Here is a 24,953-nt window from a genome sequence, read left to right on the forward strand (position 1 = left end):
TTTCAGCAACACAATGACCCAAGACAAGTACACAAGCAAACTCCATAGCCAGATAAAATAACTTGGATTCTAAATGAATAACAAAGCATAATTTCATCAATACTTTATTCTATCTTGTGATTATTTTTTTATTTTGATCTGTTTATTTTTCCAAAGCTAAAACTAATGTAGAAATTTGTCATACATGATGGCATGTGTATAAACTATATCAAAATGTCTACCATTTTGAGAAAAAGGGAGGGTAGAAAGGGAAGGAAAAATTATAAAAAATGGGGAAAGTCTTCCATGTTCCAGAATATTCATAACAGTTCTTTTTGAAGTGGCAAAGAATTGGAAGCTGAGGGGATGCCCATCAATTGGGTACTGGCTAAACAACTTATGGTACATGAATATTAAGGAATATTATAGTTTTATAAGAAACCGTGGTTGGTTGGCCTCGAGAGAATCATGGAATTACTTGCGGGATCTGATGCAAGTGCTCAGAAGATTATCAGAGACTCTTGTGCTAAGACTAGATAATAGTTGCAGACACTGGGAAACCCTTAGCCACAGTAAAGTTTAGTAATCAAAACACCTGGGCCCTGGCTCGGAAGGCCAGCTGTACAACAGATCAACAGTGAGGTCCCCAGTCTCAGAACAGAAGGCATATTTGAAGGTCCATGTCATTGTTGCAACAAATGCTCATACAAGACAATGAAAATAATGAAACATCATACCAAAACATGTGAGAAGTAACCAAAGATGTTATTAAGGGAAATTTTATATTTCAAATGTTTACAAGGATAAAATGTAGAAAGAGGACATCAATGAACTGACCCTGCGTCTAAAAAGTTAGAAAAAGAACAAATTAAAAACCTCTAATTATATAGCAAATTAGAAATTTTGAAAATCAAAGAAGGTATTAATAAAACTGAAAGTAAGAAAACTATTGAGCAAAACAGATGAATCTTTCATTAATTTGATCAAAGCAAAGAAAGAAGAAAAAACAAATTACAATCAAAAATTGAAAAGGGTGAATTTACTAACAATGAGAAAGAAATTACAGAAGTCAGAGCTATTTACCCAACTTTATGGCAATAAATTTGACAATATAGATGAAATGGATGAATCTTTTTAAAAATAATAAATTACACATATTAGCAGTAGAGAAAATAAAATTCTTGAATTTCCTCAATTCAGAAAAAGAAGCTGAATAAACTATCAATGTATTCCCTAAGAAAAAATCTTCAAGGTCAGAGTGATTTATAAATGAATTCTATCACATATTTAAAAAAAAATTCATTCTGATTCTATAAAACCTATTTGAAAAAATAGGAAGAGTTTTGTCAAATTCCTTTTATGGCACCATTATGGTGCTGACACCTAAACCAGGAAGAGTCAAAACAGATAAAATTATAGAATAATCTCCTTAAAGAATATAGATGCAATGATTTAAATAAAATGTTACCAAAGGTTTTTCTATGAAGTCATCACAAGGATAAAATGCTCTTATCAAATAGAAGCTATACCAGAAATGTAGGATGTTTTGATATTAGGAAAACAATCAGTCTAATTTAATATATCAATAACAAATCTAACAGAAATCATATGATTATGTCAATAGAGTTGAAAAAGTTTTTGACAAAATACATCATCTGTTCCTATTAAAAAGAGTAGATAGATATAAATGGCATTTTCCTTAAGTGAAAAGCAAATTGAAACTGACAAAAACAAATTGAATCATTATATATGATGGGAATAACCTAGAAGTATTTATAAAAAGATAGGGATGGGATGTCCATTATCATCACTATTATTCAACATTGTATCTGATATGTTATATTTAGCAAAAAGGGAAGCAAAAGAAATTGGAAGAATTGGAATAAGCAATGAGGAAACAAAACTCTCACTCGTTGTAGGTAATATGATGGTTTACTATGAGAAACATAGTAAGTCAACTTAAAAAATACTTAAACAATTAACAAATTTAGCATAATAGCAGGATATTAATTAAACTCATATAAATCATCATCATTTCCATATATTAATATTAATAGCAAACCAAACAGTGAGAGATAAGAAGAGAAATTCCATTTAAAGCAACTCTCATAATATAAAACACTTGTGAGTGTATTTGTCATGACAAAATCAGAAATCATATGAACAAAATTACAAAACATTTTTCACACAAATAAAGTCAGATCTAAACAACTGGAGAATTCTCAATTGCTCATGGGTAAATTTAGCTAATATAGTAAAACTGATAATTTTACCTAAATTAAATTACTTAAATAATAAAATTTGATTTAATTGCTTACTAGTCAGTCTACTAAAAATATTTTATAGAGCTAGAAAAATCATATCAAAATTCATCTGGAGAAACATATGATCAAGAATATTAAGGGAATTAATGAAAAAAGTACAAAGAAAGGAGGCCTAGGCATACCAGATCTAAAATTTTATTATAAAGTAATCATCAGTACTGTCTGTTATTAGCGAAAAAAGAGAATGGTGGATCACTGGAATAAATTCAATACAAAAGAAGTAGTAATAAATGAGTATAATTATTTTACTGTTTAATAAAGTCAAAGACTACAGAGCCTGGACTAAGAAATCACTATTTGGCAAAAACTGCTGGGAAAACTGGAAAATAGTTTTGTTAAATCTAGGCCTAGAGCAACATCTCACACCCTATATCAAAATAAATCTGTTATGGGCATACAATTTAGATATAAAGTATGAGGCCATAACTCAATTAAGAGAACAAGGAAGAGTTTTACTATCATAACTGGAATTTATGACCAACCAACTGATAAGAATATTATAAAGTGAAAATGGATAAATTTGATTATATTAAATGTTTTTAAAATGCACTAATAAAATCAATGCAATCAAGAATATAAGGAACACAGGAAGTGGAAAATAACTGACAGTGTTTCTGATAAAGTGTTCACTTCTAAAATTTATAAAGCTGAATCAACTTCATAAGAATGCACTCATTTTTCAATTGATAAATGGTTGAAAAATTTGAACAGTCAATTTTAATTTGAAGAAACTAAAGTTAGTTATAAACATATGTGAAAATTCTCTAAATTATTATTGATTAGAAAATTGTAAATCATAACAACTCTGAGGTATACTTCACATGTGTCAGATTCACTAAAATGACTCCAAAATAAGAAAATGCTGAGTTTCAGAAAGGCTGTGGGAAAATTAGGACACTAATGCACTGTTGGTAGTGTAGTGACCTGATTTTACATATGCATGTACATATAAAATTGTGTTTAATGCAAAATATAGTAATAAATTAGTGTAGTAATCGACTGTTTAATGAACCAAAAGACTATATCTTCTGGGCTAAGAACTCACTATTTGACAAAAACTACTGGTAAACCTGGAAAATAATATGACAAATACTAGGCATAGACTACATCTCATTTCCTTTCCTGGAAAGCAATTTTGAACTATGACAAAACGGCAATAAAAATGGGCATTCCCTTTGATCCAGCTATATCACTATATATCTTCTTCTGGTAGATGACCTAATCATCAATAGGTCTTAAACAATATGACCTTAAATCAATAAGCATTTATTCATCATTGCTATGTTCCTAATAACTTGCTATATGTCAAGTAAATAATATAAAATATCCTTTCTTACTTTGGAAAGAATAATACTATTTAAAGTTAACATTTTCATGAGCATTCATTTGACTTAAATTATCATTTAATTTATATAGTAGTAAAAGTAAATGAATTTATTTATATTGGGAGTTTTCAGACTAGAAACTTCTTCCACCAATGTAACTAGGCAGCTATTCTTCAACTTACAGTCTAGGAGAGCTTTGAGAGTACTGATGGTATTAATTGTTTACCAATGGACAGACAGTTGATGTATATCAAGTTGAATTTGAACTCAGGTACTCCTAGACAAAACCAATTCTATATTCACAATGTCATAATGTATCATATAGCAATTTGTTGAGCATAGTATATGTATTTTGCTTGTCCAAGAAAAATATCAAAAGCAATAATATGAGGAATATTTATCCTTGAAAAGTTGAAAAATAACATTTCTTTCAAGAAATTGCACCATGAGAGCAGCTAGGTGCCGTAGTGGATAAAGCACCGGCCTTGGAGTCAAGAGTACCTGGGTTCAAATCCGGTCTCAGACACTTAGTAATTACCTAGCTGTGTGGCCTTGAGCAAGCCACTTAACCCCATTTGCCTTGCAAAAAAACCTAAAAAAAAACCCTAAAAAAAAAGTAATTGCACCATGAAAGTAAATTGTTCTACAATCTACTTAGTAATCATGAATAATTTTCACAAATCTCTTTAAAGCTTGGAAATTTAATTTTTTCAACATTATTGAATAATTTAAAATTCATTTCACATTTCTAAATTATAATCATTTTTCATTAATTATAGCCCCAAAAGCATTACATACTTTAGAAATCTTTTAAAAATGTCACTTTACTGTATTCTGTATCAACTGTCAAATTGTATAATCCAAATAAATTATTTAAATTTAATAATTATGGGTGCTTTTTTCTAGTTTAGGATTTTATCCAATCATTCATTCTTACAGCTGTTCACATATTTTTCTAAAACATCAAAAGTTCTAGATGATTTGCATTGAAAATTATAAGTCTAAGGAATTTGGAAAAGAAATTTGAGGCAAAGTGACAAGTGAACAGATGTGTACAAGTTAAGGAGAATATTTTATTTAAGATAATATTTGCCAGAAGCAATATATTTATTAACTGTAATTATAATAAATATATAGAGAAATTAAAACAATCCACAAGTTTTGTTAAGTAAAATTCTTGAGAATTTGCCTTCTTCCCTTAGAGAAATATGTAGGAAGTTTTGTAGACTTCTTTATTTCTCTGTGCTTTTCTCAGCTGCCTGGGGGAAAATAAGCAAAACAAGATTTTTAGATGGTAATAAAGATGCCATATTCATTGAAGATACTAAATGCTCTTCCCACTGTAGAAAGGTTGTGTTTTTCTTAACCATAGTAGGATTTACATATAACTGAATTAAATGTATGTGTATATATATATATATATATATATATATATATATATATGTATATATATATATATATATTTCAATTATCTAACATTTCTATACACTTTTATAAATTTTAACTTTAGGGATCTGAATGTGGAATTGATAGAGGTTTAGAATTGAACTTGTTATTTCATTTGATATAGGAACTTTGGAGTCAGGAAAAGCAGTATATATATATATATATATATGTATATATATATATACATATATATATATATATATATATATATATAAAACAATCAAGTATGTAGTTTCTAGGAGAATTGACTAGAATATCATAATAACATGTGTAAAGTACTTAAAACTATTAGTATTGTCTAAATGCAAAGGAGAAGAAAGAGGAGGCCTAAGAAGAGTTGGAAGAGAAGGAGTAGGACAAAGACTAGGAGTAGTGTGCAATTTGTCTGGAGTTAATAATCAATGTATGTCAGAGGCAATCTGAAATTTATCTCTGTCCTGCTTTTAGAAAAAACCCTCTATCCACTACCATATATCTACAAATAAAAGACTTTGCTAAATAACAATGAAGTCTTATTCAATAGCATGAGCAAATTTTAACCCTGAGAGACTGCAGAATAAAATCTTTCCAAAGATAAGGCCTGAAGGGCATTAAAGTAATTTGCTCAACAAAAAACTACATTTTCCTAATATTTAGTATGTTTCAGTAGCAAAGGCAGCATTTTATATTTTCTTGCCAATGAAATATATAGTAAGATCTATAAAGTTAGTTCTATACTATCATTCTTATTCAATGGCCATTGTTAAAGCAAATCAATAATTTTTGTACATTTTTATTGATTTTGCATTAAAAAGCTATCTTGACATGAAAATGAATGAAGGAACTTGGAAAGACATTATTGATCTCAGTGTCAGCTAAAGAACAAAATTTAGATGGTGCTTCCTTGGAATAACATAAATGCTATAGTAGAAACCATTTTGAATGTATATTTGCATGTATATGGAAATGAAAAATGTTTACAAAATAGTAATGAAATCATGTGGAAAGTTCAGCCTATTTATCCGTGCAAAACATCACTATAATTATTATTCATATCTCCTAGGAATTAGATAAAAATTCGTAATAAAGGTCTAGAATCCTAAAAGTTAGTTACTGAGCATGTAAAATTTCTTAGATTTAGTTACTTAATATCTATTTGTCTCGAGCGTTTGTACTCTTCTAGCTCTAATATTATAAAACAATTATTCCCAAGATTATCAGTAATCTCCTTCTAAAAATTCAAGGTCTTTGGCCAATTTGCATTGTATTCAATCTTCAGCAACATGCACATAGATGATAGGAAGAAGTAGAGTGAGATAGAGAAAAAGACATATATTTTGAGAGAGAGAGAGAGAGAGAGAGAGAGAGAGAGAGAGAGAGAGAGAGATACAAGCATACTTAGAGGGATGGATGGATGGATGGATGGAGAGAAGGATAGGGCCATTACATACTTTCAAGAATCTTACTTTCTGTCATAAAAAGTTTCAATGTATTTACTGACATCATTTAACCTCAATTTTAGAAAAGCGTTTTCCCCCTGATGAAAAATAAATTTCAGAGAAATTCTGATTTTTTGAGATTACAAAGTTAAAAAGTCTCTGATTTCAGACTCAAATACTGCTTTTCCTGACCCCAAATATAGTATTGAGTGAAAAGTATTATATTGTATTTAAATATTGACACTCAGTGAACAAGAAAGTAGACATATCAATTTTATATAAAATAAAAGAGTAGTTAAACTGTCTGAAATATTCATGGTAAATTTCCATATAACAGAAGAAAAAGATTTTAGGTTGAGAGGAAATCCCTTGCTCTATTTCTTTGTCTCTATTTTTCTAATTTCTATACACATTATATCCTACAACATATTATTTAATCCAGAGACACTGGCCTCTTACTTATTCTTTGAGCTTGACCTTCAATCTTTTAACTTTTGTCATTTTCATTTTCTGAGATACATGTCTAAAATGCTCTCCTTAATCATCTCCTTGGAAACTCTCTTAGATAACTTTAAATTTCATGTAAAATCTCATCTTTTAGAGGAAATTTCTATTTCTAATTCTCAAAATAATTTAATTTCTTCATGACTTCCTATGTATTCTGAATATAATTTGTGCCCCATCAAGTTGTCTGCGCATTCACTTTCCCATTAGATGATAAACTCCTCAGTGTTTTCCTAATCCCTGGCATATGGTCTGATCCTTAGTATTTGCTTCATAAATATTAACTGATCAATTGATATTATGTGATTCTCATGAATTAACCATCAAATCTCAGTTGACTTTTCACTCTAAAATTCCCTCAACTCTTATCATTCCATCACTTAGGTCTCCTCAAATTAGTGAGGATTTTCCCAGTAGCGATATACTGGCAAGAGCTTGAAAAGAGTAATTTTTAAGTATTCGATGTGAACAACTGCATCTTAGAAATTGGCAATTACTATAAATCATGGCTTGATTTACTGTTTTATTGAATATCTAGCCATAGTAAATGATTGAAAAGTATTGATGATATGGGTTATCTTAAATGTTTATCAAACATATGTATATAATAATAATTATCATTATCATTAAGGTTATTTAACACTTATCAGAATAGTTTTTTCTCAAAACTAACATGTTAATAAGTTTTCAGGGTAGTCATCTTTCATATGTCTTTTGACTATATTTCTATCTGTTATGATACTTTGTGATTCTCCCTCCCTCCATTTTATGTGCTGACATCCACCTTTTGAATGTAAATAATTACTTGAAAATTAGAATTGGACAAGTGGAAGTGAATGATTGTATGAAACCATAAGAATTAATCAAGCAAAACTTTTAAAAAAGAGGAAAATAAAAAATATTGCATTGGAAAAGCAACTGACCTTGGAAATAGATCCAGGAGAGGTAATTTGGGAATTAATGGACTGTCGGAAAGCCATGAACAAAAAAAAGAGCACTGACCACATCTTTCAAGACATCCTCAAAAAATACTGCACAGATGTGGCAGAATCAGAAGGTAAGATATTTATTGAAAGCATTCAAAAATCACCTCCTGCAAGGGATTCCAAAATGAAAACGCCAAGGGATTTGCAGCCAAATTCTAGAATAATCTGGTCAAGGAAAAAAATACCACAGGTAATCAGAAAGAAACAATTCAAATTTCAAGGAACCAGAATCAGGGTTATGCATAAATCTGAAGAATCAATTTTATATAATTGAAGAGTCTGTAATTTGATATTCTCGAGGGCAAAGGATCTTGGATTCCCATCAAGAATCAGCTACCCAGGAAAATTGACTTTTTAGGGAGAAAGATGGACATCTGACAAATTAGATGATTTTCAAATTTTCAAAATAAAAAGACCTAACCTAAAAAAGAAAATTCGATCTTACAAGGTGGAACTCAAGAAGATACATAAAAAAGTAAACAATTAAAAAGAAAAAAATGACTTTCAATAAGTTAAAGCAGGTTATGTCATTACATGACAGCATGAAATTTATTACTGTTGAGAAGTGTTATTTCCACTAAAAGGAGAATACTTAGAAAGTATGGCCATAAGTTAAGTTTGAAGCAATGATATAAAAATATTAAGACATTGAAAAAAAGGAATTGTTTTAGGAAAGGAGGAAGGGGAAGGAGAGTAGAGAAAATTATACCACATTAAGAGAAACAAAACCACCTATTACAGTAGAGGGAAAGAAGGTAAAGGATTAGAGTTGCTTGAAACTCACTGTCATTTGATAGGATTCAAAGAGGGAATAACTTATTCACTCACATGAGTATAGAATTGTTTTTTAGTGAGCAATTTTTTGTTTATTTACTTTATTTTATTACAATAATCTTATTTTGAGCAAACCTAAAATCCCCCCCCCCCAGAAAAAGATGAGAAACCTCAAGAAAATTGAGAGGGGGGGCGGGAAAGTGTACTTCAGTCTGTATTCAGATTCCAATAGCTCTGTTTCTGGGATGAGTTGACATCCCCATCATAGTCACCAGAGAATTTGCTTCAATATTTTTCTGACAATTGCTATCACTAGATGTATTTCTCTCCACTCTATTCCTCCCCACTCTCATATATTCCATTCTCATTCTCATTTCATCCTGTTACTGTTCAGAAGTGTGTTCCATCTGAGTACCTTCTCCCATGATCTTCCCTCTCTTCTATCACCTACTCTCCCCTTCCCTCCCCCCCATTCCTCCTTATCTCATGCATTTCCTCTACTTTTTCTCTAGGATACTGTAACAATGAATTTGTTACAAACCCTTCTTGTTCCTACTTTCAAAATACCTCTCTCATTTTGCAATTTTCATTAATCAGAGAGAAAATACCTTGGTGAAAAAAGTCATCACTCTATATCCATCCTATTAAAATTTTCTTCTGTTGACCTGCTCAAGTCGCATTTTAGTCCAGTTCATCCTTCACTTTTTTGTCCCTGTTAATTTCTTTTTTTAATTTTCAGATTATTAATATTTTAAATTACATGTAGAGACATTAATTTTGTATAAAATTATCTCACTTCACCCATTTTAGTAAACAATAAATTAAAAAGCAATCAATGAGTTCCTTAAGAAAAATCTCCAGAATTAGATTTATTCACAAATGAATTCATAAAACTTTTGTTGAAAAATAAATTTAAATTGTATATAAATTACAATTTTTTAAGGCACCAATATGGAGCTGAAACCTAAATTAGGCTGAGCCATAACAGAAAGAAATTATAGGTCAATTCCCCTAATGAACAAATGCAAAAAAAAACTATTTATAAATAGATTATAGCATCAGCAGGCATATGTAGGGAAACATTCTCAATAAAGGTAAAGGTGAATGAAGCATTTCCAGTATCATCACTCTTAATCAAAATTGTTCTAGAAATATTAGTTTTGGCAATAGGAGAAGAAAAAAGAAAAAAAGGAATTAGAAAAGGCAAAGAGAAGGAAATAACTCATTCTTTGTAGATGATAGGATGATATGATTAGAAAATTCTAGAAAATCATCCAAAATCTACTAGAAACAATTATCAAAGTAGAAAGATAAAAAATAAATGCACATAAATTATCAGCATATATGAATATATATGTATACACACACACACACACACACACACACACACACACACACACATATATATATATATATATATATATATATATATATATATATATATATGTATGTATGTATATATTTCTAGCAAAGCCCAAAAAGCAAGAAATAGAAGGGGAAGAATCTGTAGGTGTCTGGGAAAGTCAAGATGTAGACAAAAAGCCAGCAAGCTCCTGGAGGTTTTTGCAATGCAAGTTTAAATGAAGCATCTACACAGACCTTAACACTACAGATGCCAAGACATCTTGCCAAGATGGCAGTGAGAAGGCAGGCACTGTGCTAAGGTCTCATGACTTTCCCTCAGAACTAATATGAATCAAGCCTCTTAACAGAATTTAGATCTACAATACCCAGAAAAAGAACCTAGGAAAATATCTATCAACAATATCTGTCTCAAGGAAGTGTGTGTTTGCTGGGGGCAGAGAGCAGAGAGTCAGCACAGGGATGGAGGGGCAAGGCCTGTGGACTAACCTGAGAGCAGCTCCATTGGTTGTGTGAGCAGCTGGCAAGAGAGCTCTGGCATGATGGCTAGATATCTATCAGGTCACCTCAGCTGGTCATGGAAGAACAGGGTTGCAAGTCCCATATTTTCAGCAGAGTCCCTAGGTTTTCAGTGAAGTCCCCCTTCCCCCATCCCCATAGGAGAAAGTGACTTCTCCTGGAACAAACAGTAAGAATGGGCCCTCTCCCACCCTTGCTCAGGTGTGGGCAACAGATCTCTCTCAGTACTTAGTAAATAATAAGATTAACTATATTGCCTGAGGAAACAGTACATATAATTCAAGGATAATTCAGTCCCTGTTTTTCTTCCCTCCCCCCAGTCTAGGGAGTGGGCTGCAAATCTAGATCACACACTCCAGAGAAAGCCTCTACCACCCCCTTCGGGTCAGTCCAGTTGGAGTTACTAGAGCTAGTGAGCAAATACTCTAAGGATTTCATTTCCAATGGTCTGTGAACCAGCCCCCCGCCCCAGCACAAGGACTGAAAGTGAAGAAATCCAGTAGAAGGGGTGTGGGGGTGCATTACAAGCTACCTCAAAGAAAAAGATCCAACCCAGAGAGAACTAGGACTTCAGAGGAGAATATAAATTGGTCTCTAGCCCAGAAAGACTTCTTAGAAGAGATCAGGAGGGAGTTTAAGAATCAATTGAAAAAATAAATACAAGAGAAAATGAACATGCTGCAAAAAAAAAAAAATCTTAGAAAATACAACTGGGCAAATGGAAAACTCCTTCAAAAATAAAGTTGACCAATTGGGAAAAGGAGTTGGAAAAGGTAAAGTAAAAAAAAAAATGGCCATCTGTGGGAATTAATGACTTCGTGATAAAACAAGAATCTGTTAAACAAAACCAAAAAAATCAAAAACTAGAATGAAAAGAAAATGTAAAATACATCATCAGCAAAACCACTGCTCTTGAAAAAAGAACCAGGAGAGAAAACTTAAGAATCATTGGACTTCCTGAAAACACTGAGGAAAAAAAATCCTGGACTTAATATTATAGTATTTAATGATGGAAAACTGTCCTGATATCATGGAACAAGAGGGCACGATAGCTATTGAAAGAATGCATCTATCCCCTGCAAAAAGTGATTCTAAAATGAAAACATCAAGGAATACTGTCGTCAAATTCCAGAATAATCTGATAAAAGAAAAAATCCTGCAAGCAACCTGAAATAAACAATTTAGATACCAAGAAGCCATAGTATATATGTTATATCTGACTACCCTCTATCCTGATGCACCCTGTCCTCTATCACCAATATCCTCCCTACTCTCTCCCTGTTCCCCTATTCTCCATTTTCTTCTAGATGTCTATATCCTATTGAGTATGTATGCTGTTTCCTCTCTGAGCCATTACAATGAGAATGAAGGTTCCCTCATTCCCCCTTGCCTTCCCCCTTCTACACCATTGCAAAAGCTGTATGAAATATCTTTTCATGAGATATCTTAGCCTATTCTATATCTCCTTTATCTTACTCCCAGTACATTTCCCTTTCACCCATTGATTCCATTTTTACAATATATTATACTTTCAAATTTGGATCTCTCCTGTGCCTTATCTATAAAAGCTCCTCCTACCTGCTCTATTAAATGAAAAGGTTTAAATGAGTATTATCTTTCCATGCAGGAATATATGTAGTTCATCATCATTAAGTCCCACATAATTTTACGTTCTCATCCACTCTCTCTATCCTTCACCTGACTCCTGTACTTGAAGATCAAACTTTCTGTTCAGCTCTGCACATTTCAACAGGAACATTTGAAATTCCCCTGTTTCATTGAAAGTCCATATTTTCCCCTGGAAGAAGATGTTCAGTTTTTTCTGGGAAGTTGATTCTCAGTTGCATTCCAAGCTCCTTTGCCTTCTGGAATATTATATTCCAAGCTCTATGAGCCCTTAATATTGATGCTGCTAAATCCTGGGTAATCCTGATTTTAGCTCCATGATATTTGAATTGCTTCCTTCTGGTCATTTATAATATTTTCTTTTTTGACTAGTGAGTCTTGGAACATGGCTATAATAATCCTGGGGGCTGTTTTTTTTTTTTTTTTTTATCTTTCAGTAGGAGATTAGAGGATTGTCTCAATTTCTACTTTGCCCTCTGCTTCTAGGATATCAAGAAAATTTCCCTGTACAAATTTTTAAATAATGAGGACAAGTCTCTTTTTTCTGATCATGACTTTCATGAAGCCCAAGAATTTTTAAATTATCTGTTCTGGATCTGTTTTTCCAGATCAGTTGTTTGTTGAATGAGATATTTGACATTTTCTTCTAGTTTTTCATTCTTTTGGTATTGAATTACTGTGTTTTCATTTCTCACAATGTCACCAGCTTCCTTTAGCTCCATTCTAGATCTGAAGGATTTGTTTTCCTCACAGAGCTTTCTTATCTCCTTTTCTATCTGGACCATTCTGCTTGTTAAAGCATTCTTCTCCTCAATAATTTTTTGAACTATTTTATCCATTTGACCTAAGCTGGGTTTTAACATGCTATTTTCTTCAGCATTTTTTGGATCTTCTTGACTAAGCTGTTTTCATGTTTTTCCTGCATCTCTCCAATTTCTTTTCCCTATCTTTCTTCTACCTACTGTACTTGATTTTCATAATCTTTTTTGAGCATTGTCATAGCCTAAGCCCAACTTTTATATTTCTTGGAGTCGTTGGATTAAGAAGAGTGTACTTTTTCATCTTCAGAATGTGTATTCTGGACCTCTATGGGACCAAAGTAATTGTCTGTGACTGGGTTCCATTTTTTTCCTGTTTACTCATTTCCCCCACCCTATGGCTGATTTGTGGGTCCTTTTGAGCTTTTGAGTATTATTGGGACACCTCACGCACACACACACACAAAAGGACCTCTATGTGTGAGGCTGTGACTGCTTTCCTGGTCTGTTGAATGGCCAGAAATTCACCCCTCTTGGGCTCCAGACTGTGACCATGATCTGAATGTGGTCACAGTCCAAGAGTCCTCTTGCAGGGCCAGAGGACAGTCCTCGACAGTCTCCCTCCACTTTTTTACCTTCTGTGGGCTGAGCATTCAGTTCACAGCTGCCTGGGGGTTCCTGCTGGGTGGCTCTACAGGTCTGCTTTTGTTTCTTGGAATCTGGGCTGTGCTGAGGGCAACAGTCTCTCTGAGGAGGGCCATGCTGGCTTAGACTTTATGCTTGCTCTGGCAGAGATCTCCCTGCTTATCTTCCAAGTTGTGCTTGGTGTTCCTTAGGGTGGGAGGTCAAGAAACTGCTTTTGCTGCCCAATTCTGGGGCTCCCAAACACTGTGGAGCTTTTTCCAGAAGATTGAATCTCCTTTGCTCTGCTGCACAGCTGCCCCTCTAACCCCATGGAACAGAGCTTGTCACTATTTTTCAGATTACCTTGGGCTGGAGAATTGCCTTACTGGATCTTTGTGTGGGATTGAAATTTAATTAGAGTCATACTTCTAGATTTTGGAAATATTTTGGAAAGAGCACTTAGGAGAGGCTATTCTCCTACTGCCATCTTGGATCCAACCCTACATGAATATGAATTTCATGTTAAAAAAAGCATATTCCAATTATCTGAGATGGATAGGAAAAGTACTGTTCATATTTTACAAATAAGGAAAGTCAGGTTCAGAAAGGTTTGCCATAATTGTATACCAGTAGACCAGCTAGTTGGTAGAGTAGCCTGGATCTCCTTATTTAAAACACAATGACAATTCCATTTTTCTACAATGTTTTTAAACAAGCAATTAGTTTCAGTAAAAGTATTCGTTTTTGTATATTAGATAACTGAAATTCAAAGATAAAACTTTAAATAAACTTTGATTTGTAACCATGAAATATAAAGTCTAGGTGATTTCTTCCTAAAATAACGATCTGAACGGAGGCAGAAAAATCAGTTTTCCCATACTTATTCCAATAAAAACAAAACAAGAAATGACATTCACACCAATCCAAATAAATGATAAAGAAACTGCAATAATTGTTTAGTTTTTTCACATTCAAAAATATAGAAAATTCAAAAGATCTCTTTATAGTATGTACATGGGCAAGCTTGAAAGTCATCATGAGCAAAGATGGCAGCCCTTTATGCTAACAAGAGATTGTCCCAAGAAATTCATAGGATGCAAGACTATTTCTAAATTTAGAAACATAAATAAACCAATCTAGGAGGGAAAGCACAGTAACAATTGGTAAAATAAAAAAAAAGTATCAAAAAAAATCTCTTTATGAATGCCAAGAAAAAATGAAAGAAAAAGATTTTTTTTTTAAAAAAGGAAGAAATTCTATCAAGAAAAGACCTAAAAGGAAAACACTTAAGAAAAGAAAATGATAAATCTTGCTAGAGGACAGATTCCCTGACAATTAGAACAAACCAGAAAGAAGTCAATGACTACATAAGATGACAAGAGGTAATAAAATGACTGTTAAACAACTGGTTAATTCATCAAGATTTTAATGCAAATAGTTAGGGACCAGAGTGGAAAGAGTTCTGAACATAGAGTCAAGAAGTCCTGACTTTTAAATTCTGCTTCATACATGTATTAGCCTTAGAAATCTGAGCAAATTATCCAGTAATCCTCTCTCTCATTTTTCTTATTTTCAAAAATAGAACTATAATAACACCTACTTCACAGAATTGAAATGAGAATTAAATGAGAAAACATAAAAAAATCACATTACAAACTTTAAATATGAAGATATACATTTAAATTTCTTTATAATAATAATAATTATTATTACTAAAATAAGGAGCAGCTAGAGTAGATAAAGCACTGTGCCTGAATTCAAGATTTATCTTTGTAAGTTCCAAGCTGGCCTCAGAAATTACTAGTTGTGTGATATGGACAAGTTACTTAACCCTATTTGCTTTTGTTCCTCATCTATAAAATGAGGTGGAGAAGAAAATCACAAACCATTCTAGTATATCTTTGCCAAGAGAGTTCTAAATGGAATCCCAAAGAGTCAGAAATGATTTGATATAACTGAGCAACAGCATTAATTAAAAAGAATTAATTTAAAATGGCATTTTAGCATTCTCATCAGACATTATAGAAAAATTATCTTCAGAGTCATAATTACTGACCAATACAGATTATTAAATATACTTTTTGAAATTGAACAACAGCTTCAAATTGAAAAAGTTTAGTTCTTACTATATTTAAAAGAACCAAATTGGATGTAAGTTTATTTCATGCACGAAGAATACAAAACCTAATAAGTGCTTATGAAGCTCTCTGAAGAAAAAGAATACGTCCTAAAATGATTTTTGATAATTTAATAAATAAATTTTATAGTTGGACATGGATTATCATCAGACAAGGAATGTTTAACGATATTCTTAAAAATTTAGCATTGATATGTAAAAAGAATACTTACTCTTACTATAAATATTATCATGCTATATATTCGAGATTTGTTAGGCATAAGGTGCAATTTTTAAAGTATGAAAACATTCCATAAGAAAGGAAATGAAGTTAAAAGGATTAGATATGTGTCATCCCTATTGGTACATCACCAATTAAAGAAATATAACAATAATGATTTGAGTATACAAAAGGCTATCTAATCATTCCAATGTTGTTTTATTCACTTTGTTAATTGTCCACAGAACATTTTGTTGTGTGTTCATCTATTGATCAATTTATTATCGGTGCTTATCTGTATTTTTGTAATCTATTCATAAACATATATAAAGAATAGTTAGACATCTATCTATTTATAAATTTATCGATATGTTTGTATCTATATATAAAAGCTATAGATAACGGTACACGTAGATCTTTATTTTTCTATATCTGAATAGAAAGTGACAAAGCAATTTGGAAAATCGTAATGATTTGAAATCAGCAAAAAGTGCAAAAACTAATAAAAATAAGTGTGTTTTACAAATATTTTATTAACTATAATAATTTGGAGGAGAATATAATCCAAAATCTTATTACCCCTCTTTTTAAATGATGAAATTCAGGCCAGAGACATTAAATGACTTACCCAGATAGCCAACAAGTATGAGTTTCCTAATGGGAATCAAATATGTATTTTTGACTCAAAATTGTGTATTCTTTCCCATATATAACACTTCTTTGTAGTTACTAGTCCATGTTCTGTACTTCTAAGAATAAAATAAATATTATTAAATAAAAACTTTTCATTTCTTTGACATTCTTAAGAACTGATTTCCAGAGTAAAGTGAAAAATGCAACTGTAAAGGCAAGGACTTTTCTGAGCTCTCCCCAAAAACCTTTAAAGCACTTTGAAATAATGAATCAAAACAAATTCAAGAGCAGCAGAAAACATAAAACAGGATATGAAACAATTTTACATCCCAAAACAAAGTAGAAGGTCAGCAGGAAAAAAATATTTCATCTGAGTGACAGAGGAGAATAACTTACCACAGACCAAGGAAGACTAGACCCCAGAGGACAGGGAGCAGGACCTGAGTAAACTGAATCTGTAGAAGCAGGTGCAGTTTCCAGACCTCTCCCGCACACACAGAAAGAACCATGATGAGAAGCAGGAAATGTCTGTTGCACCTGGGAGAGAGAGGAGAACAGTATAGCATGGGTTATACCAGCACAGACCCAGCCCCAGTAAACCAGGAACAGACCTTTGAAGTCACTGAATCATCAGAATCAGCTGCTGTGTCTGGAGATCTCAGCCTACAGATGGTAAAGGAGTCAGGCTATTACAGGGGTTCCCTTTGCTTGGACTGATTCAGGACTCTATTTCTTTACCCATACTAGGATCAAGGATTCAGTACTTGACTAAGAAGGAAAACTAGCAAACTGGAGCTTAAAGGGACAATGAAGAAAGGACCTTCATAACAGTACTAAGACAAAAAAAGCCCGCATACAGACCAGAGCACAATCAGGTAAAATAGTCAATATCTCTCCATACATCCTTGGGACAAGTGAAAACTCACATGTACATAGAATTATATATGTAAATAATTACACAGAACTCTTGAAATTTGTGATAGTTAACCTTACAAAAAAAATAAAAATCAAGTAATAGGCTGGGAAAATGAGCAAACAATAGAAGGAAAAATCTGACCATAGAAGGTTTCTATGGTAACAAAGGTGATAAAATCACACAAGCTAAAGAAGGTAACAAAGTCAAAGCTCCTCCATCTCAATCCTCCATGAAGCAATATGAATTGCTTTCAGGCCACTAAAGAACTCAAAAGGGATTTTGAAAATTAAGTATGAGAGGTGGAGGAAAACATGGGGGGGGGAGAGAATACTGCAAGAAAATCATGAAAAAAGTGTCAGCAGCTTGGTAAAGGACACACACACACACACACACACACACACACACACAAACTAAAACTGAAGAAAATAATACCTTAAAAAGCAGTCTATATCAAATGGTAAAAGAGATAAACAAAGCAAATGAGAAGAATGGCTTAAAAAAGTAGAACTGGAAGTTCTAGCCAAGATGGTGGAGAGAAGCCAGGCACCGTTGTAAATTCTCCTGGCTTTTCTTCAGAAACAGCATTAATCAAGCTGCTTAACAGATTTTGGAGCTACACAGAAGCCACAAAAGAATAGAGCAGAACATCTTCCAGCAAAATCTGTCATGGAGAAATGTGAATGTGTTGAGGGCAGAGAATAAAGACCCACCATATCAGCAGACTGTGAGGTGGGGTACTTATCTGAAAACCTTGCCTGGGGGAGCAGAAACTTTGCAGTATGCATGGCATGGTGGATGGACTGGGAGAGTTCCAGCACAGCTTCCAATACCACTCAGCTAGCATGGCTAAGCTGGACCTTTTGCTCTATGAGCCTCAGACATTTCCAACACAACTACTGGCTAAACCAGCTAAACCAGCACAGAAACAGCTCCAGTTGTTTATACGTTTCTCTAGGGTGTGGGCAACTGACTCTTCAGAAAGCAATTTCGGTTTCCAGTTCTGACAACCTAGTCTAGTGAATAGATTGCCCATACAGACAGTCCAGATACAGCCCAGTTGTACGGATTAGATTGACATCTCCAATACAGACAATACAGAGAGACCTCTAGCATTCCTTATGGTTTGATTTATTAAACAAACCCTTGCAGTTCTCAACACCTAAAGCCCCAGATCAGTAAACAGGATTCTAGGGTTCTCAAAAGCAAAGGTCTGCCAGCAAATCCTTTCTGCACCACAAGATTGTTAAGATAGATAACAATATTCAAAATTAATAAGAAAGGTCAGAGAAAAGCAGGGTCTGATGAAAGTTTCCTTGGAGATAAGGTTTCTAAATCATAGAAAGAGTGCAGAAGAGATAATATATGTGAAATTTCAGATGGGTCTTCAAACTAAAAAAGATTTCTTAGAAAAGGATCTTAAGGATCTTAAAAATCAAATGGAAAAATTGGGAAAATACATGTTGTTGATGATCACTCAAGGGAGTTTAGGTTAGAAAGTCAGTTTTGACTAAAAAATTTAAGCTTTGATGACCCTCCAGATGAAGATTTTCCACAGAACTCTGATTAGATAAGACAAATGCATCATGAGCATTTGTCTTATCTAATCAGAGTTCTGTGGAAAATCTGGATTTCAAACAGGAGACTCAGGAAACACATGAAAAGGCAAAAAAAGAAAAACAAAAAACTATCCAATCTGTTAAGCGGCTTTTCAATAGCCCTGTTCCTGAACTTCTTGACCTGAGTTACATCCTGCCTGGTTACATCTTGCCTAAGTTACAGTTACATCATTATTTTTAACCTGTATGCTAATTTTGGGGGGTTTTTTGCTATAAAGAACTGTTTGATACTTTCAATAAATGATTCTGCTAGTTGTCCTCCTAGCATCCTGACCAGAGTGTACACATGTTTCTTTTTCCTCTCCTGAGCTGAATGTATCCCCTGGGTGAGAGGGGAACTCACCAAAATGTTAGAGAAAATTCATATCATGCAACAACAAAAATAAAAATGATAGAAGGAAACAAATCCATTAGAAATGTAATTGGAGACTTCTGGGCAAGATGGAGGAGAGAAGACAGAAACAGTGCTAGTCTCCTGATCTTCTCTGATATATAATATGAAACAAACCTCTTAACAGAAAGCTGATCTACAAAACCCAGAAAGAGAAACTTGGAGAAGAAGATCTATCTCAAGTCCTCTGGGATCATGGGTGAGCCAGTGCAGAGGGCAGACTCTGCTGGGAGCACAGGACAGGGTCAGAGACTGAAAGCTGCACTAGCCTGATTGGTGGGGTGGTCAAGAATCAGGGAGGTAGTGCAGCTAGGTGGCACAGTGGATAAAGCACCGGCCCTGGAGTCAGGAGTACCTGGGTTCAAATTCAGTCTCACACACTTAATAATTACCTAGCTGTGTGGCCTTGGGCAAGCCATTTAACCCCATTTGCCTTGCAAAAAAAAGAAGAAGAAGAATCAAAGAGCTTGAATAGTCTGATTGGTGAGGCAGACTAGAGCCTGGAAGCCTAAAAGCAGGGTAAGCCTGATGAACCACAGGGGCAACTAGCATGCAGAGGCATTGGTTATGGCAGTGACAATATGAAGCATGCCTGAAGAGCTGGAAGGTGAATTTCAGTGCAGGAGAGCCTCTTCCCAGAACAAACACCATTACAGCCCACCTCTACCCCAGGCTAAGAGCATTAGACCTCCTTCAGCTGGGAATAGGGAAAGCAATTACCTTGCCCTAGGGCAAAACCCACCATTGGACAAAGATAAAAATACTCAGCAGCTTTATTCACTCCCAACAGGCCAAGGGAGAGGGCCTCAAATTAAGGTCACAGACTTTCCAGAGACAGCACAATCTGCTGGCCAGTTTACTTGGAGTTACTAAACCCAGTGAGTAACCAGGCTGTCATCATCATAAGGTATTAGGAAAATGAAGAAAGGTCAGAGAAAGGAGGATCTATAGAGAAATTCTTAGAAGGCAAATACCCTAACTCAGAGAGATCTAGAACCTCTGAGGGAAATATGATCTGGTCTCTAGCACAGATAGATTCCTTAGAGAAATCAGGAAGGAGTTTAAAAATCAATTGGAAAACTTTGGAGAGACAATTAACACCCTGAAACAAGAAAACAAACCCCTAGAAAATACAATTGGACAAATGCAAAAAGAAAAACATTCTCTCAAAACCTCAGTTGAGCAAATGTAAAATTCTTTCAAAAATAGAATTGACCAATTGGAAAAGGAGCTGAAAAAGGTAAATGAAGAATATTTTTCTCTTATAAAAAGAATGCGAGTGGCTAGGTGGTGTAGCGGATAAAGCACAGGCCTTGGAGCCAGGAGTACTTGGGTTCAAATCTGGTCTCAGACACTTAATAATTACATAGCTGTGTGGCCTTTGTCAAGCCACTTAACCCCATTTGCCTTGAAAAAACCTAAAAAAAGGATGAAGTGTGTGGAAGCTAATGACTTCATGAGACAGCAGGAATCTGATAAACAAAACCAAAAAAAATATTGAAAAAAATAGAAGAAAATCTAAAATACCTCATCAGGAAACCACTGACCTTGAGAATAGAATGAGGAGAGACAACCTGAACATTATAGGTCTTCCTGAAAACATTGAAGAGAGAAAAAAAAGCTTGGACTTAAGAATACAGGATTTAGTGATGGAAAACTGCCCTGATATCATGAATGCAGAGATAAAATAGTTATGGAAAGATTACATTGATCCCATCCAGAAAGAGACCCTAAAATGAAAACACCAAGGAATATCGTAGCCAAATTCCAGAATTATCAGTTAACAGAGAAAATTCTGCAAGCAGCCAGAAAGAAACAATTTAGATACCAAGGAGCAACAGTAAGGATTACACAGGAATTGGCTGCATCAACATTAAGGGATCAAAGGGCCTGGAATGAGATATTCCAAAGAGCAAGTGAGTTTGGGATACAGCCAATCCACTACCCAGCAAAACTGAGCCTTCTTTTCCAGGGCAAAAAACAGACATTTAACAAAATAGAGGACTTCCCAATTTTCCTGATGAAAAGACAAGAGCTAAATAGAAAATCTGGATCTCAAACAGGAGACTCAGGAAACACATGAAAAGGCAAAAAAAAGAAAAAGAAAAAAACTGCTATCCAATAAGATAAAACTGGCAACAGTCCCATCTGGGAGAAAAATTCTCCTAATTCTTGAGAATTGTAACTCTATTAGAGATAATCTCCTTAGCAAGAAGTAATGGATATTCATGACTTGTTTGTTGACTCTGATAAAAAGATTTACAAAACAATTTCTCCTTAAAAGGTGGGATAGTAAAGAGACAGAAGGATGGAGGAGATAGAATGGGGTAAATAACATTACATGAAGAGGTACAAAGGACAAATTGCAATAGTGGGGAACAAAGGAGGATGTGAGAAATGCCTGAATTTTACTCCCATCAAATATGCTCAAAGAAGAATTAACATTCACACTCAGTTAAGAAACCTATCTTACCTCTCAGGTATTAAAATGGGAAAAGGGTAGGGAGCAGGAAAAGAGGACCTAACAGAAGGAAGGGAAGAAAGAGGGAACAAAGGGAAAGGGGAAAGAAAGGGGAGGTGGACTGGATATAAGGGGGCAAACACACTTAAGGGGGTGGTATTCAGAAGCAAAATACTAGGGGAATATGGATAAATTGAAAAAAGGGGAAAAGTGCAAACAGGAAAATATCATGGAGGGCAAAATGGAGTTAGTAATTAAACTTTGAGTGCAGGTGGAATGAACTCTCCCATAAAATGTAAGTAAATATCTAGGACAGTATCAATAAGAAATAGTAAAAAATGGGTAAAGTCCTACATGTACTAAAATATTAATAGCGGCTCTTTTTGTAGGGTCAAAGAATTGGAAATTGAGGGGATGTCCATCCATTGGGGAATGTCTACACAAGTTAAGTTAGGGGAATACTATGGAATATTATTGTTCTATAAGCAATCATAAATGGTTGGACTAGAGAGAAGCATGGAATGACTTACGTGATCTAATGCTGAGCAAAGGGAATAGATTCAAGAGTACAAAGCACACATCAACAACTTTACAAGATGAACAACCTTGATGGATACTATTTCTCTTGACATTCCAGAGACCTTGGACAATTGCATTAGACAGTTTATGCACTATATTATTACCAACCATAGGAAAAGAAACAAAACAGAAAAAACACGACTCACGAATCTGATGAATGCTTTACATAAAACCATCTCTTCTGTATCTCTTTCCCTTCATCCTAATTCTTCATGCCCCAAATTACTAATTTGAAAAGATGTTTAAGAAAATATGTATGTCAACTGCTAATCTGACTGTTCCCTTCTGGGGGTGGGAGGAAGGGTGGTGGAAATTTCATAACTTGGAAATATGTATGTACAGATGGATGAAAATAAAAGAAAAAGAATAAAAAGTGTAATTGAATAGCAGAGTTGATTAAAAACAAGAATCCTATAATATGCTGCTAAGAAAAAACTCATTTGAAGCAGAGAGATGCATATAGAGTAAAGGTAAAAGGTTGGAGCAGAATATATTGTGCTTCAACAAGTAAAAAAAGTCATATTTAGCAGTCCTTCACTCAGACAAAGTAGTTGCAAAAAAAATAGATCTAATTAAAAGGGATAAGGAAGAAAATGATCTCCTCTTAGAATGTACTGTAGACAATGAAGCAATTTCAATACTTTGTATGCACCAAGCGATATAGATCCAAATTCTTAGAAGAGAAGCTAAATGAGTTACATGAAGACATAGACAGTAAAAATCTAATGGAGGGAGATGTCAACCTCCCTCCATCATATTTAGATGAATCTAATCATAAAGTAAACAAGAAGGAAGTTAAGGAGGTAAATAGAATATTTGATAGAACTTTGAAAAACTTGAATGGGCATAGAAAGGAATATATTTTTTCTGCATTACATGGCACATACACCTCAATTGACCATGTACTAGGGAAAAAAAAAACATATAGTCAAATGCAGAACATGCAGAGCTAGTAAATGTTCCTTCTCAGATCATAATGCAATAAAATCAGTGCAATAATGGCCATGGAGAGACATACATAAAACTAATTGGAAACTAAATAACCTCATTTTGAAGAATGAGTGGATCAAACAACAAATTATATAAAGAATTAATGATTTCATTTTAGATAATGACAATGAGACAGCATAACAAAACTTATGGGATACAGGGGATGTATTATATCTTTTAATATTTACATGAATAACATAGAGAAAGAGGAAATTGATGAACTAAGCATGCAATTAAAAGAAATTGAGCAAGTAAAAATTAAAAATCCCCAATTTAAAACTAAATTAGAAATTCTAAAAATTAAAGGAGAAATTAATCAAATTGAAAGCAAGAAAATCATTGAATTAATAAATAAAACCTAAATTTGGTTTGATGAAAAAACCAATAAAATTCATAGTCCTTTGGTTAATTTGATTTAACAAAAGAAAGAACCCAAATAGCTACTATCGTAAATGAAAAAAGGTGAAATCACCATCAATGGGAAAGAAATTAAAGTAACAATTCAGAATTTTTTTGCACAATAAATTTGATAATCTAAGAGAAATGGATGATTATTTACAAAAAACATAAGTTGCCCAGGTTAAATGAAGAGTAAATTAAATATCTAAATAACCTTATCTCAGAAAAAGAAATCAACAAGATATTGAACTCCCTAAGAAAATACCTCCAGGGCCATATGGATTCAAAAGTGAATTCTATCAAACATTCAAGGAAAAATTGGTTAGATTTTCTTATAAACTCTTTGGAAAAATAGGTGGAGAAGGAATTCTGCCTAACTCCTTTTATGACACTAATATTGTATTGATCCTCAAACTAGGAAGAGTCAAAACACAGAAAGAAAATAATAGATCAATTTCTCTATTGAATATGGATGAAAAAAATCTTAAATAAAATCTTAGCAAAGCATTTACAACAAGTTATCCCTAGGATAATACACTATGACCAATAAAGATTTATCCCAGGAATGCAGGGCTAGTTCAATATTGGGAAAAGTCTTAGGATGATTGACTATGTCAATAACAAACCTAACAGAAATCATATGCTTATCTCAATAGATATTGAAAAAGCATTCAACAAATTACAGCACCTATTCCTACTAAAAATACAAGAGAGCATAAGAATAAATAGATGTTCCTCAGAATGAAAAGCAGTATCTATCTGAAACCATCAACAAGTATTATATGCAATGGGGATAAGCTAGAAACATTCCCAATAAGATCAAGGGTGAAACAAAAATGACCACTATCACCACTACTTTTCAATATAGTATTAGAAATGTTAGCTTCAGCAATGAGTAGAAAAAGAAATTGAAGGAATTAGAATTGAGAATGGAGAAACAAAACTTTCACTCTTTGAAGTTGACATGATGGTATACCTATAGAATCC

The 24,953-nt window shown here is 33.5% G+C and overlaps 1 pseudogene; it reads left to right on the forward strand.

The window, feature by feature from the left end:
• The first annotated feature begins 7,956 nt into the window (after nt 1-7,956).
• Nucleotides 7,957-24,953, forward strand: part of LOC141511904 (peroxiredoxin-6 pseudogene) — a 91,234-nt pseudogene continuing 74,237 nt past the window's right edge.

Source organism: Macrotis lagotis, chromosome 2 (assembly GCF_037893015.1).
Source record: "Macrotis lagotis isolate mMagLag1 chromosome 2, bilby.v1.9.chrom.fasta, whole genome shotgun sequence".
Taxonomy (NCBI): Eukaryota; Metazoa; Chordata; class Mammalia; order Peramelemorphia; family Peramelidae; genus Macrotis; species Macrotis lagotis.